General features: G+C 38.1%; 1 long non-coding RNA gene across 3 annotated transcripts in view; it reads right to left on the bottom strand.

Moving 5' to 3' along the window:
* Window positions 1-14,101, bottom strand: part of LOC134730607 (uncharacterized) — a 42,686-nt gene that overhangs the window by 16,309 nt on the left and 12,276 nt on the right. For all 3 annotated transcript variants that reach the window (XR_010112464.1, XR_010112463.1, XR_010112462.1), the window contains exons 2-3: window positions 4,412-4,516; window positions 3,446-3,563 (exon numbers count right to left, since the gene is read on the bottom strand). This is a non-coding gene — a long non-coding RNA (uncharacterized LOC134730607). The remainder of the gene's footprint in view (window positions 1-3,445; window positions 3,564-4,411; window positions 4,517-14,101) is intronic.

The raw sequence follows: 14,101 nt of genomic DNA, 5'->3' as shown, positions 1-14,101 counted from the left end.
CAGGTCTCAGCCTTCAGTAGTTTTATGCTTTCCTGCAGGACTCTACACAATTGTACATCAGTTCAAGCAATTGCATTAGCACAGGAGTGCTGAGCTGTTCCAAAGAGAATGAGTGAGCCAATAGCTATAGCTGGCAGCCAATGAAGGGAAAATGTGCTCTGAACACTCAGTGACTCACCCAAACAGACAGGAGGGAGTGTGTGCCAATTTAGCCTGGACACACTGCCAGAGCTCACACACTCAGCAGGGTCAGGATTTGCAGAGGAGGTGAGTTCTGCTGCAATCCAAGAAAGTCAAGCAATAGCTGCAGGGGACTAGAAGGGTGGCATTTTTCTGCTGGTGTCAGCATTAAATTCCCATACTTCAAGGGTCCAGGGACTTGCCTCTAAAGAAAGCATAAGTCTGAAAGGCAGCAGAGGTGGCTGACCATTGAAAGTCCTACTCACGTGTCCCAAGCTCGCACCAGGTATGCCATGTTCAGTAGTTCTAGTTGCAAGTCACATTCCAGCTGAGGTTACTTCCTATTTCATTTTCTTATGTAATTTAAAATGCCACCAAATTTATCTGTATGCTTCTTGTTTACTCTCTAGCTACTTATCGGAAAAAGGGGTGTGTCACATAAGTTTACAATATAAGTGGTTGTGTTCAGAAATCTGTTTATGATGAATAAGTCTAATTGATTTATTATTTAAAAAAACAGTTTATTGTGGCCAACATGAAAACAAAACAGAAATGTGTTTGGCTGTCAATACAGCATAATGAACTCATATTTTCCTTCATGAGAAGGCCCAAGGATCAAGACGGAAGATGTACTAGTCCTAAGAAGGGAAGAATCCTTTTTTCTCTGAAACACACGTATGAGAATGCATTTACACTATAGCTTTCACGCTTTTAAGCATAAGAATCCCTCAAGGAGCTTATTAAGAATGCAGTAAGAATCCTCATAGATTGTGATCTAGTAAGATTCTGCACTTTTAACAAGTACCCAAAGTGATGCTGTCTTACAGTACATTAAGCCACTTAGCAAGTGGCATTTAAGGGACAACTGGCAGGACCTTCAGGCTAAATATTATCTTCATACTTAAATGCTTAGCTGCTTTACTTTGAATCTTGAAGGCTATTTTGTTTCTGGTAGGTGATGGAGAAGCGGAAAGGAGTGCTACACATGCTTTACACCTTTGTAGATAAACTTTTACTGGGGATTAAGTGGCAACCAGCTAACAACAATAGACAGAAATCTGGGAGCTAGGAAAGGAAGTGGGAATTATGGGGCAGGTGAGAGACACCCCCAAAGCTTTGTCAGAGCCACAGCCTCTTACCTGAGCAGGGAAGTACCTTGGATTTTGTTGTTGCAATTGTTTTATTCAACATATAGACATCCAATATCTACTTTGTGAAAAGCACTATGTGTTGTTGTTTTAGGGTTTTTGTTGGTGGTGGTTTTTTTTTTCTTTTTTTTGAGATGGAGTTTCACTCTTGTTGCCCTGGCTGGAGTGCAGTGGTGCAATCTCGGCTCACTGCAACCTCCGCCTCCAGGGTTCAAGAGATTCTTCCACCTCAGCCTCCCGAGTAGCTGGGACTACAGGCACCCATCACCACCCCAGGCTAATTTTTGTATTTTTAGTAGAGATGGGGTTTCACCATATTGGCTAGGCTGGTCTCAAACTCCTGATCCACCCACCTCAGCCTCCCAAAGTGCTGGGATTACAGGCATGAGCCACCGCGCCCAGCAAAGGTTTGTTATTTAAAAGAACAGTTACTGAGTCCCAGCTGCCCCTGAGGTAGTACTCAGCATGCCTGCTCTCCAATGTCAATGGTCTTCTTTTTAGCTTGCCTTCTTGACCTGCTACTTTGTTTGGGGTGTGAAAGACAAGACACCTAAAATGTCATTGGAAATGTGATAAAAGATAGCTAAACATTTGTTTAAAAATTAAGGATTTTAAGAATTGCAGAAGGGGAGATTTATGTGGGATTGAAAACATGCAGACAGGGAAGGGATCCGGTTCTGTAGGGCATATCCCATTGCATAGGTGCATGTCTTGTGGAGTTAGCTAGTGAGAAATTTCTCCGTTGACGGGTACTGAAATAACAGTGAAGAAAAGAAATATCTAGTATGCTATTTTTACTGCGTGGTATAAAGGAGTCTAAGCCCTACAAGATTTCAGCATAGTCTGCTACTATGAATGCCTTACATGAGCCATATTATCAGGGAAATCGAAGAACAGTAGTAGTTTCCAAGTCAGGTAGGTTCAAAGCTGAGATAAGGTAAAGTCTTGAGGAGATGAGACATGTGTGAGATTCAGGACCAACAGGAAATGGTAATGAGGGTAGCTATGAAAAGGAGACTGTAAACCTTCCAGAATTTGTAGAAATCTTGGAGGGAGGCCCTGAATTTCCCAGAAGATGTGAGATTTTATTTATGTTTCAGTAGGTGTGGTAACCTAGGCTGACAACTTAAATACACAAAAGAATGTAAAATATCTTTACATCTCTACACTTCCTCTCTCACTTCCCACACATATGTCTTGGTCTTTAAGGATATTACTCATGGGAGCATGAGATACATTCACAATGTTAAATGCAGGATGCTTCTATATGCAGGAAATAAATGCGAGGGGAGGCCGGAATGGTCTCTGTGTAAAATAGGAAATATGAGGCAAGACATTTTCCAGCAGAAGTGATTAGACAGGATTCATAGACAACATGAGGTCAAAGCTCAATTCTAAAGAATAATTAGAATCAGAATAGTGTGTTGAAATTGATAGGCAAATGTATGGGCAGGAAAGTTCAAACCACAATGGAGAGTCATTAAGAAGGACAAGTTGGGCATAAGAAAGGACAAGCCAGGGCTAGACTGCAGAACGTAAAAGTCAACTTTGGAGGACCTAGTCTGACAGTGTAGGGAGGGCTCCTGATTCTGTGTGGTCTTGCCTACAAATTCATACACATATTTTTCAGATCTTCTGGGCCTTCATCTCCTTGGGACCCATCTGGAAAGATAGTTATAGCATCTAATGCCTTGCAAACAATACTCAGCTCTATCCAGATCTCTATGGAAGATCAGAGGCCATGAGGTCTGCAACTCTGACTATTTAAGAGATGTATCAAGACTCAGCTCATTACCTCCACAATATTTCATGCCTGAGAATCCCACAGCTTCATTACTCAGAAAGTGTAGATCCTCAAGAGTGTAGTGGGTCATGCATATGAGCAGCAGCACTTTCCAGCTCAGCAAGTTCACATACCTCAGTAGTGTGTGGCCAATCTTCTGTCAAGCCACCAAGTAAAAAACAAGTGTGACTAATTGTGGTTGGAAAGAACAATGACCCAGAAACACCCTTTGTGGAAGAACCAGTGCTGATTGTGAAGTTTTGCTCTCAAGAGACAGTGTGTATTTCTAGTCGACTCATTGTGCCTATTTTTCTAGGGACCATGTGCTAATTACCTGTAGCTCTGCTTCTCAAAATTTCATCTGTGCTTGCAGAACTGGTCTTTCCCTTCTTATGTTCACAGTGTTGGCCTCTGGGACTCCCTCTGCATCCAATTCTGATTTCAAAGCCACCCTTCAAAAAGTTAAAGTGAAATTGGGTCAGGTAGAGTGTATGAGCATATTCCTTTAAGAATCCATACCATAGCATGTGAGCCCAAATGCTCATGTCACAGGGCTCAACATTAAAAGAAGAAGAAATATAAGCAGAGCCTTTCTCAGGGTTCTGCTTGTGGAAAAACAAGGCAGCAGTGTGAAGCAGAGTGAAGAACCACTTATTCTGGGCAGTATTAGAAGAGAATGAAAATGGAGGGGAGAAGGAAATACAAGAAACTTACCGAATACCTAACTCTCTAAATAAAGCAGGAAGAACAGGAAGAGATCAGGAAAATAATGCACTACAATCCTCAGCACTTTGGGAACTTGCAACCTCCCCAGAGCTGAGGATGTTCACAGGATTTCCCCATCGCACACCCCACACTACTCCTTTTTATCTATCATGCCCCATCAAACCTCACCAACACAGTGTCTCATTTCCTCAGGGCTTTATGCAAATATAATATCATAAACAGTCAAAATAGATATAGGGGACATAAGAATATCTCCTTGCTCAGAGTCAGGCAGGCTATCCAACAAAATTGTTCTATATTTTCAGGAGGCCCAGACACATAGGACCACACTGTGGTATGTGTATGAACTGTTTTTCACATTGTGGTCCTATATGTCTGGTCATTAATGCCATGCCCTAAATATCTCTAATTTTTCCCCTTGGGCAGAAGGGAAATTGCATTTCCCTGTCCTTGAAAGGTCCTGTGTTTTTCCCTGCCCCTTGAAGTGGCTTTGTGATTTGCTTTGACTATGAAATGTGAGAAGTGACATGTAGCACTTCCAGGCAGGGGCTTTAAGTGCCTGTGGATAACTTACCATCTTCCCTTTGCTGCTTCAGTCACAGTAGAGCATTTCATTGGCCGGAAATTTCATTGACTGGAGGCCGTGGGCAACTATAATGAGCAGAGCCCCCAGTTCCCGCTTAACCACGTTGGAAATGAAGCATGAAAAAGAAATAAACCTTTATTATTTTCATCCACCAAAATTTTGGGAGTTATTTGTTCCTACAGGATAACTTGGCCTGTCCATACTGATATATATTCATATGCATTATAATAGTGATTTTCTGAAAACAGCAACTAAATGCATGTGATTTTTATCTATGCATGTTTCTCTTGTGGGAAGGAATGTAATTTGTGGCAGACAAGAAGATAGGGCACTAACTGTAGAAGAAAAGATAGTTTGTTGCATGCTAAGAAGTATTAGGTTGTACAAAGTCATTTGTTCCTAAATCCTCCCAGATAGCTCTGTTTCCTGAGATTTTATTTATCCTTGATTTAGTTATTCTTAAGACTTCTTTTGCTGTTGACTCTTCCTCCTTCATTTTGTTACTGTTTGCCTCTAGTGTGCTCCATGCCCACCACAACCTACAACATTCTGCTTCTAATCTACCTCTTAGAATTGTGAGTAAATTAAGAGCAATTAAATTTTGAATGAAGAACTAAAGAATGCCTCTGTGAGTACAAAAGTTAAACTGTCACACACACAGACTCTTAAAAATAATAATAAAATAAACATTTCATAATCCTTTCTGGAATATTATGCATTTTTACATTAGTGATTTTTTTTCTCCTTTAAGCTCTGTGGGACTTGATAGTGATCATTTTTTATTCTTATATCCCCTGCATCTACGTTGACTGTTTAGATATTATGTTTGCATAATGCTATACTCATGTCTCCATTTCTATTATGAAGGTTACCAGATAATGGCAATCGTGATAGCTTGCATAATTTTTCTCAAGTATTTGTTCTTCCCTTCCCTGTAAGAAAACATTGATTCCCTGCCTTTGCCATGTGATTTGCAGGGCCTCCTATTGGAATATACATCTCTACCCCACTGAAATTGGGCTTGGTCCTACGACACACTATAGCCAATGGAACATGGGCAGATGTGATGTAAACCATGTATACAAGATCTAAGTGACATCATCATATTCCACCTCTCTCTTGCTCTCTCCCCTCTGCCACCAGACTGTACCATATTGTGACCACTCCAGCAACCTGGGGTTCAGAAGAAGACACATGGAGCAGAACTGAAAAGGAGCCAGCAGTCATAGCCAATTCATAGCTAAAGACTGTAATATAAGAAAGGAATAGATGTTTGTTTCAATTCACTGAGATTTGGGGATTATTTGACATCACAGATATTGGTTATTTTACCAAGGCTTTGACTGGAATGGCATATTTTCAGATATGACCAGATTGAGGGGTTGAGATTGACTGTATAGAGCCAATAAAAAAGCCCCTTGAAAAGACTGGCCCAGGACCTTGTCTAAATGGTTTCCTTACAAGGTTTCTGACCTGTGATACTGTGATAAATAATGTCACTTTCTTTTTTTTTTTTTTTTTTTTTGAGACAGAGTCTCACTCTGTCACCCAGGCTGGAGTATAGTGGTGTGATCTCCGCTCATTGCAACCTCCGCTTCCCAGGTTGAAGCGATTCTCATGCCTCAGTAGCTGGGATTACAGGCACCTGCCACCATGCCCAACTAATTTTTGTATTTTTTAGTAGAAATGGGTTTTGCCATGTTGGCCAGGCTGGTTTCGAACTCTCGGCCTCAAGTGGTCCACCCGCCTAGGCCTCCCAAAGTGCTGGGGTTACAGCCTCTTTGCCCAGCCAAGAATGCCACTTTCTAGTGGGCCCAGAAACCTCAAGATATTTTGGGACCTCAAGAAGAGCAAAATTTGTATAGATATTACAAGCACAGTCTAATGGTGAATGCTTGGCTTGGCTTCTGGCCTCAAAGCTTTTAAAAAGTTGAATTAGAAATTCCTTATAAAAGTTCCAGTAAAACCAATTTAAAAAGAGCCTATAACACTGATCACCACTTTTTATACGCTTTATGCAAATAACCAGGCCAAATATAATGAGACCAAAATTTATTTTGCAAATAAATTGGTCCTACTATGATTTATTCTTGGTAGAAATGAGGAAACTGGGGAAAGAAAACTTTAGTTTCTAGCCCTGAGCATTGTTTTGAATTTTTGTTATTTGCCTACAATTTGGGCTAATCCTGAATTATTTCCTGGCTACAAGAAGTCTCTAAAAAATAACCAGGTTTTATTTTTCCTCATGACGCCTTTAGTTGACTTCTTATGGAATAATTATTTTTATTATTGTTGTGGCATACAAATTCTCTTTTGACTGTAATATTTGTGTGCATTATATTTCTACTATTTAAATTATTAATGTTATGTATCTCATTGTTTTACTTTTTCTGAGAAAATGGAAGTCATTGTATTCTGAAGACTAGAGATGATTCAAAAGCCTGTGAATCTACCCCGTTTGGAATCCCACTGGGCCTGTTGTTTTTCATTGCCAGTGTGTTGCTGCTAAAGCTACAACATATTAAACACCGTTCCTAAAAGCTCAGGGACCATCATGGAAGAGGAAGGTGCATGAGATTGTAACAGCTGGATTAGAAGGGTGAAGTGTGAAGGCCAAAAAAATTTCACCTTGGGTGCTAATCCGCCATATTGGCTTCCGATTAACCCAAATTATGGGAGTGCCTCTGAGATTTCTAGTTTATTGTCCTTTGTGTAAGAGCACCTATATACCAAAACTCTTGCCCTTAAACGCAAATTCCTATCCCCTTCCTCTGAAGCACAAGCGCCCCTCCCCTAAAGTATATAATCTGGGGTCTGGTGGGTAATGGTGCTAGGATCCACGATCTTGTCTCACTACTGGCCAAGACACAGACATAGCTTCTGTTCATAAACCCCCATTAAATGTTTCTTTCTAAGAAAAAAAGTAAAGAAAAGAAAAGCTGATTAATACACTCAAAGCAGGATATCACTAAAAAGCAATATTCTTATTTTTGAAAGTACTTTTACTTTTACACTTCATTTTAGGAAGGGCTGGGAGTAATGGAAGCATGAGCTTTGGCATCAAGTAGACCTGTCTCTTTATGAGCTGCTTCATCTTGACAAACATAAAACACCCTCCCAATAGCACTTTTTCCTCTGCAGCTCTATCAGAGGCTATTTTTTCTTCATACTCCACTCAGAACCCTGTTAACCAACTTGGGACCAAGAAGACTATTGACTGCAATTATTTGAATATAATATCATATGAAAATCCATGAGTTCATTATAATATTCCACAAAAAGGAAATCCAAAAATAAACTCATTAGTCACCATTGAGATTGCTCTGGCAGCAACTTCCTATTGGAAACTAACGTTAAAAAAAAAAGAAGAAAAAAAAGCTAAATGCTTAAATATTTCAATATGAACTCTATGAACTGTTTTTTAGTAAAAAACAAATAGAACTTGTTGATGACAGAACATTATTGACATATGATCATATGGATTAATGGCTAGTTATAAAAGGGGAAATACATCTTGACACTGGAAGATCAGGCTGTCCACATCACCATCTCTAAGAGTGGGACAACCAGACATGATGACCCTCGATATGATGTAATTTGAAGTTCACACAACATCTATAAAGGATTTTTGTCAGAAAAGATTAACTTGAGTCTAATCAAGTCTTTAGATCTAACTTTAAATTTATAGGAAATATGGAGAATAAAGAACAAGTTAATGTCTCCTCGACATAACCTTGCCTCATTTTTATGTATTAATTACTATTCTTATTTATTTTTACTTACTTGAGAATTTATTTTTATTATCCATGTTCTCTGTGGAATATAAGCTCCAACAGCACAAGGCCTTGTACTGACGAGCCAACACTCCTTTCTCACAGTCTATTATCACGTTTGGAACATACTAGGTTTTCAACACAAATGTATTAAATGAACAAATGAATAACAAGTTATTTTAACCTCACCAAACTTGTTTACAAGTTAGGAAGTAATCATCTGTCTTCAAAGTTTAGGGCATTCTACAGTAAAATCAATTTCGTTTCTTCAACCAGCACATAGCATGGGAAAAAGAAAGAGAGGAGGAATCTGTTCTAGATTAAAAGAATCTGAAGCAACTTAACAGTCAAATGCAAAGTATTGATTATGGGATCCTGATTCAAGCAAACATTAGAAAGGCATTTTTTCTGTGATAACTGGGGAAATTTGAGGATTAGGTACTAATTGATACAAGAAATTACTACTGATTTTGTTAGGAATAATAATCAGGTTGCAAGTATGAAAGAAAATGTTCTCACATTTTGTTTCCTAGTTTCCACTTTTATTTTAAATTCAGGGGGTACATGTGCAGGTTTGTTACATGGGTATTTTGCGTGACATTGAGATTTGGGGTACAAATGATCCCATCATGCAGGTAATGAGCATAGTACCCAATAGGTAGTTTTTCAGCCCTGTGTATTTTGGTGTGAAATTTCATGGCATCAAGGATATCTCTTTAAAATACTTCAGCACAGACAGATGTGATAGGTGAAGCAAATACAGAAACATGTTGATAATTATTCAATATGATGAAAGATATTTGGGATTCATTTTATTTCTTCCACTTTTGTGTGTGTTGAAATTTTTACAGGATATAAATTTATTAATACAATAAAAAATTATCTGTGAATTATCCTTTTTTCCCCCTTGTCCCACAAGTGATTCTGTTGACCCTCACCTCCTACATGAGTCCTGGATCCTTCCAATTTGCTCTATCTCTGTCATTGCCATCCTGGCCCCAACCACCGTTAGCTCTCTCCTGATGTACTGAGCAACCTCCTGATTGGTCCCCTTGCTTTCTCTCCTCTTCCCTAAAATATATTCTTCACATAGCAACCAAAAACTTAATCAGACAATGTCACTTCCTTCTTAAAAATCTTTCAAAGGCTTCACTCAGTATAAAAATCCTAAAACTTATCTCTGGTTTATAAGATCTGGTCCCTGCCTTACTTCATCTTCCACCACTTTTCCTGTGTCCACATCATTCCAGCTACACTACCCTAAATTGCATTCCTCCAACATACCAAAGTCTTCCAGTCTCAGGGACTTTGCTATCATCCTTCCTTCCTGGCTTGATGCTGGTGGTCTGTACCACTCAGTCATCTACTTAAAGGTATCTCTTCAGATATACCACCCAGTCACATAATCCCAGCACCTCCGTTTAACTCTCTGCATAGTACCTACCATGATATGATCTATTTTTGTCTTATTTTTATTAATTTTACTTCTATGTTTATTTATTTTTACTATCCATCTATTACCATGTTTGGCACATAGTAAGGGTTCAAAACAAATGTGTTAAATGAATAAATAAATGAACAAGTTATTTTAACTCACCAAACTTGTTTCCATGTCTGTAAAATGGCATGACAATACTTGCCTGAGAGGGTTAAATGAGGTATTGAACAGAGAGTGCCTAGTCCAGTTCTTGTTGCACTGAAGATGTTTAATAAATGGCATCTATTTATGGCTGAGCAAAAGAAGTCAGACTTCCCCCACTCCCAAAAAAGAATACATAGTGTATAATTCTATTTACACAAATTCTAGAAAATGTAAGATAATCCAATGTGACAGAAAGTAATCCATGGATTCCTTGGGACAAAAGGGTTAGGCAGGAGAGCTAGGCATAAGAAATTTAGAGACATGATGAATATGCTCATTATCTTAATTGTGGTGATGCTTTGTTAACTATAATGTGTATATATCTACATTGTGGTTATATATATATATAAATAGTATATATAAACTGTATATATATAACTGTATATATTTGTCAAGAATTTCAAATTGTACACCTCTAACATGTACAGTTTATTGCATGCTTATCATGCATTATTGCATTTATTGCATGCTTGTATACTCAAAGCTGTTTTTAAAAAGGCAAAATACAAAAAAAGGTAGCAAAAAATAAAATAAATACTATCCACTTCTTTCACATACATCATGCATCTGATCCTCACAGTAACAGTATATAATAGGGCAGGAATTATTGCCCTCATTTGGCAGATAAGAAAATGGTGGCACAAAAAGGCCAGGAAGATGATTCTGGATTGAACTTTCAACTGTACTACACAGTTCATCATACCAAGAAAAAAACTAGTTTTTATTATTTAGCACTTAAAATTATCCTCGCCCAAGGTCCCAAGCTTCATCACTCTTGCTGATAGAGCAGGAGCATTGCCATCTTGGACAAGCACTGCCATTTTAAAGTTCACCTTGATTAAAAACTGCCTAAAAACTGCCTAAATCCAGAGGGCATCAGCCTAATGTCTAAGGTCAGCTTGACTATAAAGCACAAATGACATCTCCAACCAGAAACATTCCAACCATAAGATAAACCCCTCCTTGACCACAGACATTCCAACCATGCAATAAACTTCACTTCCACAGAGAAACATTCCAAGCCTGTGATAAATTTTCCCACCCAGATCCCCTAAATACTCTTAGCCTGTAAGAGAGAATGCTCCTGAACAAAAAAAAAAAAAAAAAAAAAAAAAATATGTCCAGAAGCCCCTCTCAGGTTTATTCTCCAAAATAAACCTGTCTTTGACTGTCGAACCACTTTTCGTGTTTCTTTCCTCTTTCTTTAACTCTTACACTTGCCCCTTCCTCCCACTCTGTACCTGCTTATTCCTGGAGTAGGAGGTACTGGGCCTTCTGAGACTGGGCGGGCTGCCCCTCATTACCGAGTTCGTGCTCCATGCTCCAAGGGCCCAGCTGAGTCCTGACTATTGGACTGAGTAGTTCTCCTAAGTGGAGCAGGTCTGCTGTCTTTGTGCCAACATGCAGCTTTATAAACATGTGAAACCATGTAAAATGTGTTCTGTACCTTCTCAAGAAGGGATGTGCTGGAGCAGTCCAATTATCCCACTACATCAGACAATGCCCACGTGCCTGGCTGTAGAACTAACCACTCTCATGCATACACAGTTTCAAAGCTGAGCAGTTAAGTCAACTTCTCTGGCAGTTGTATAACTAATGATCCATCTAAACTGCTTTAATCTCTATGGATAGTGATCCTTTAACTTACACTGGATTTGACAATCACTTATCATGCCACTAATTCCGGAAATTATTTTCACTCCTAGAGCACCTTAGCTTTTTGTTGTAATTACAGCCAATAAGGCCTATAGCCAATGAAATTTTACATAATCCATTTTTCCAAACAAATCTCATTCCTTGGCTCTCTGTATACCTTACACATCAGCTGTGTTGTACTGCTCCCTGTTTCCTGAACATTCTCCTGAGCATTTGATTTTCCAGACCTTTGCTCCCTTGAATAATCCAGCACAGAGATGGCCTATGGTATTTATTTATTCACTTATGTGCACCTACTAGGTCCTAACAGTTAAACCTAACAGTTTAACATGGCAGGTTTGCTGGGGGAATAATAAAATGAATGTGTATAAAATTTTAAAGAGTATATTTTGTCAAAGGAAAATGAAATATTAATATGTTTCATTTTGTGGACCTCCTCTCGACATCTCTAAATGTTGCCAGGAGCAGATAGGGGTAGGTTCAAGACTCAATCTATAGTCTCTGCTATTAAGATGTGTCTGCTACAAGTCTCTGCATCTTATGATACTTTAGGTATATTCTTCTTAAAATCAGCCACACCAGGTTATGCATTCTAGGGAGTGTTGAAATATCCTTAAAATAATAATAGATACAGATATATTTACAGTTGTGATTAGTTCTCCTGACCTCTGCCTTGTAAGTCATTCTTCCTGGCTTCTTTCAATTGAGTCTCACTCAGCTGTGGGAACCAGCACTCACCAACATTGTTACCCTGGCTTGTAAGTGAATCCTTGTGGGTCTTTTCCTTTAGAAAAGAAAACTGATAGCAAAAACAAACCCAGATCTATCTGAAGCAATGGTTTGATATATTTTTTGATGATGTACAGGTAGTTAAATATTTAACCTTGGCACATAGAGGATAAAAAATGAGTACAAAATTTCTTCAGTCCTGTATACTGAAAGCACAAGAGTTCCTTGTCCTACTAACTGCAAAGTCAATGGGATGTGCCAGGCAAAGGGGTGAACACTGTAGCCCAGTCAGAAAGATAGAGCCAAACAGGATAAGAATCATTTTTAGTGCCAAGGTAGATATAAACAAGAGGCAAGGAAGTGTTTGCCTCATACTAAGGGTGGATAATACTTTCAAATGTACCTTACAGTTTAGAAGACTCAAAAGATTGTTTTAGGCAATTCATTTCTATAGACAGCCACAACCTTGAGAATTTGAGGCCATCTCATTCTCTTAAAAAATTCTGTATCAGGAAGGAAAGAAAAATGTAGGTAGTGTTAATAATTGTTCATATTTGTTAGGTTATATTGCAACATAAGAATATGCACTAACACTTCTGAAACAAAAATTCAGACATGATTTGACAAGTATAACTGTTTATGTAAATAATAAAACACAAAATTTGAAAATATTATTTACTCTCAGAAAAACTAGGTGTTATGGTGGCCATACCTATATGCAAGACATTTTAAAAATTGTTTGTAAATGCACATATGCAGTAGGCATTTAGTAATACATTGGTGAATTCAATTCAGCTCATCAGTCAGTAAGCAGTTATTGTGCACCTGCTGGGATGAAGACACTATATGCAATTTCACACGAATTTAACAGTTGCGTGCTTTTGACTAATATAAGAGATGAGTTATTAGAAAATACTTTGACTATATTAAAATCATTTTAAATAGACTTAAATCTTTATTTTTTGTCATCTGTGTCTGCTATTATTATGTTGATAATGTTAGGCAAACCAGAACTACAGGTTAAATTCTTTTAATAAGTATCAAGAATTATATTCCTGGCATGGCGTAACATGTTTACATTAGCCTCTTAAAAGTTTCATTTTTATCTTTCTATTTCTCTTCCATTCTTCCTTCCCCATAGATTCCAAAGCAATTTTCTTGAATATTAATTTTATATTAATCTCCTATTTTAAACTCTTCTGTGACTTCTAAACATCTACAAGTCAAAGTCTGTTTTTAAATCCTGGCATAAAAGTTTCTTCACAATCTGGCTGCCACTTAACCTTCCTGAAATCATTTTCCTCCATTTCAACTCCTCTCCCCACAAAAACACTATTTTCTAGCTAACTAAAAATTGTAGCTTTTAAAGATTTTGTAATTAGGTCACCAATTTACCCATATCATAATCTAGAGAGTAGTGAAATATGTAATTTCTTTACTTTGACTTCTAATACTAGAGGGAAAAAATAAGTTTTAAATTTTAAACTTGGTTCAATCAGTGTTATGTAACTAAGTCTTGGCTTAGATGACTCCAGTAGACACGTTCATCTTTCAGATATCTGAACATATGGGATCTTATACAACTATCTGTTAGATGGACCCTCAATAAACTCACACTAACTATCACATGGACACTCAATGCAATTTGTGGTGAATAGCCTGTAATCCCAGCATTTTGGGAGGATGCAGCAGGAGGATTCCTTAAGCCAGGAGTTTGAAACTAGCCTGGGCAACATGATGAGACCCCATCCCTACAGTTAAAAAATATATAAATAAATAAATGAAATTTGTGGTGAAAAAGTAAAAGGCTAAAGCATAGAAAACTTGCTTAGTGACCTAAACAAATAAGAGTTTGTTTTGCATTACCAAAAAAATCCA

The sequence above is a fragment of the Pan paniscus genome, chromosome 5 (assembly GCF_029289425.2).
Source record: "Pan paniscus chromosome 5, NHGRI_mPanPan1-v2.0_pri, whole genome shotgun sequence".
NCBI lineage: Eukaryota > Metazoa > Chordata > Mammalia > Primates > Hominidae > Pan > Pan paniscus.
Note: the sequence above shows the minus strand (reverse complement) of the source record. Positions and strands in the feature narration are given on the sequence as shown.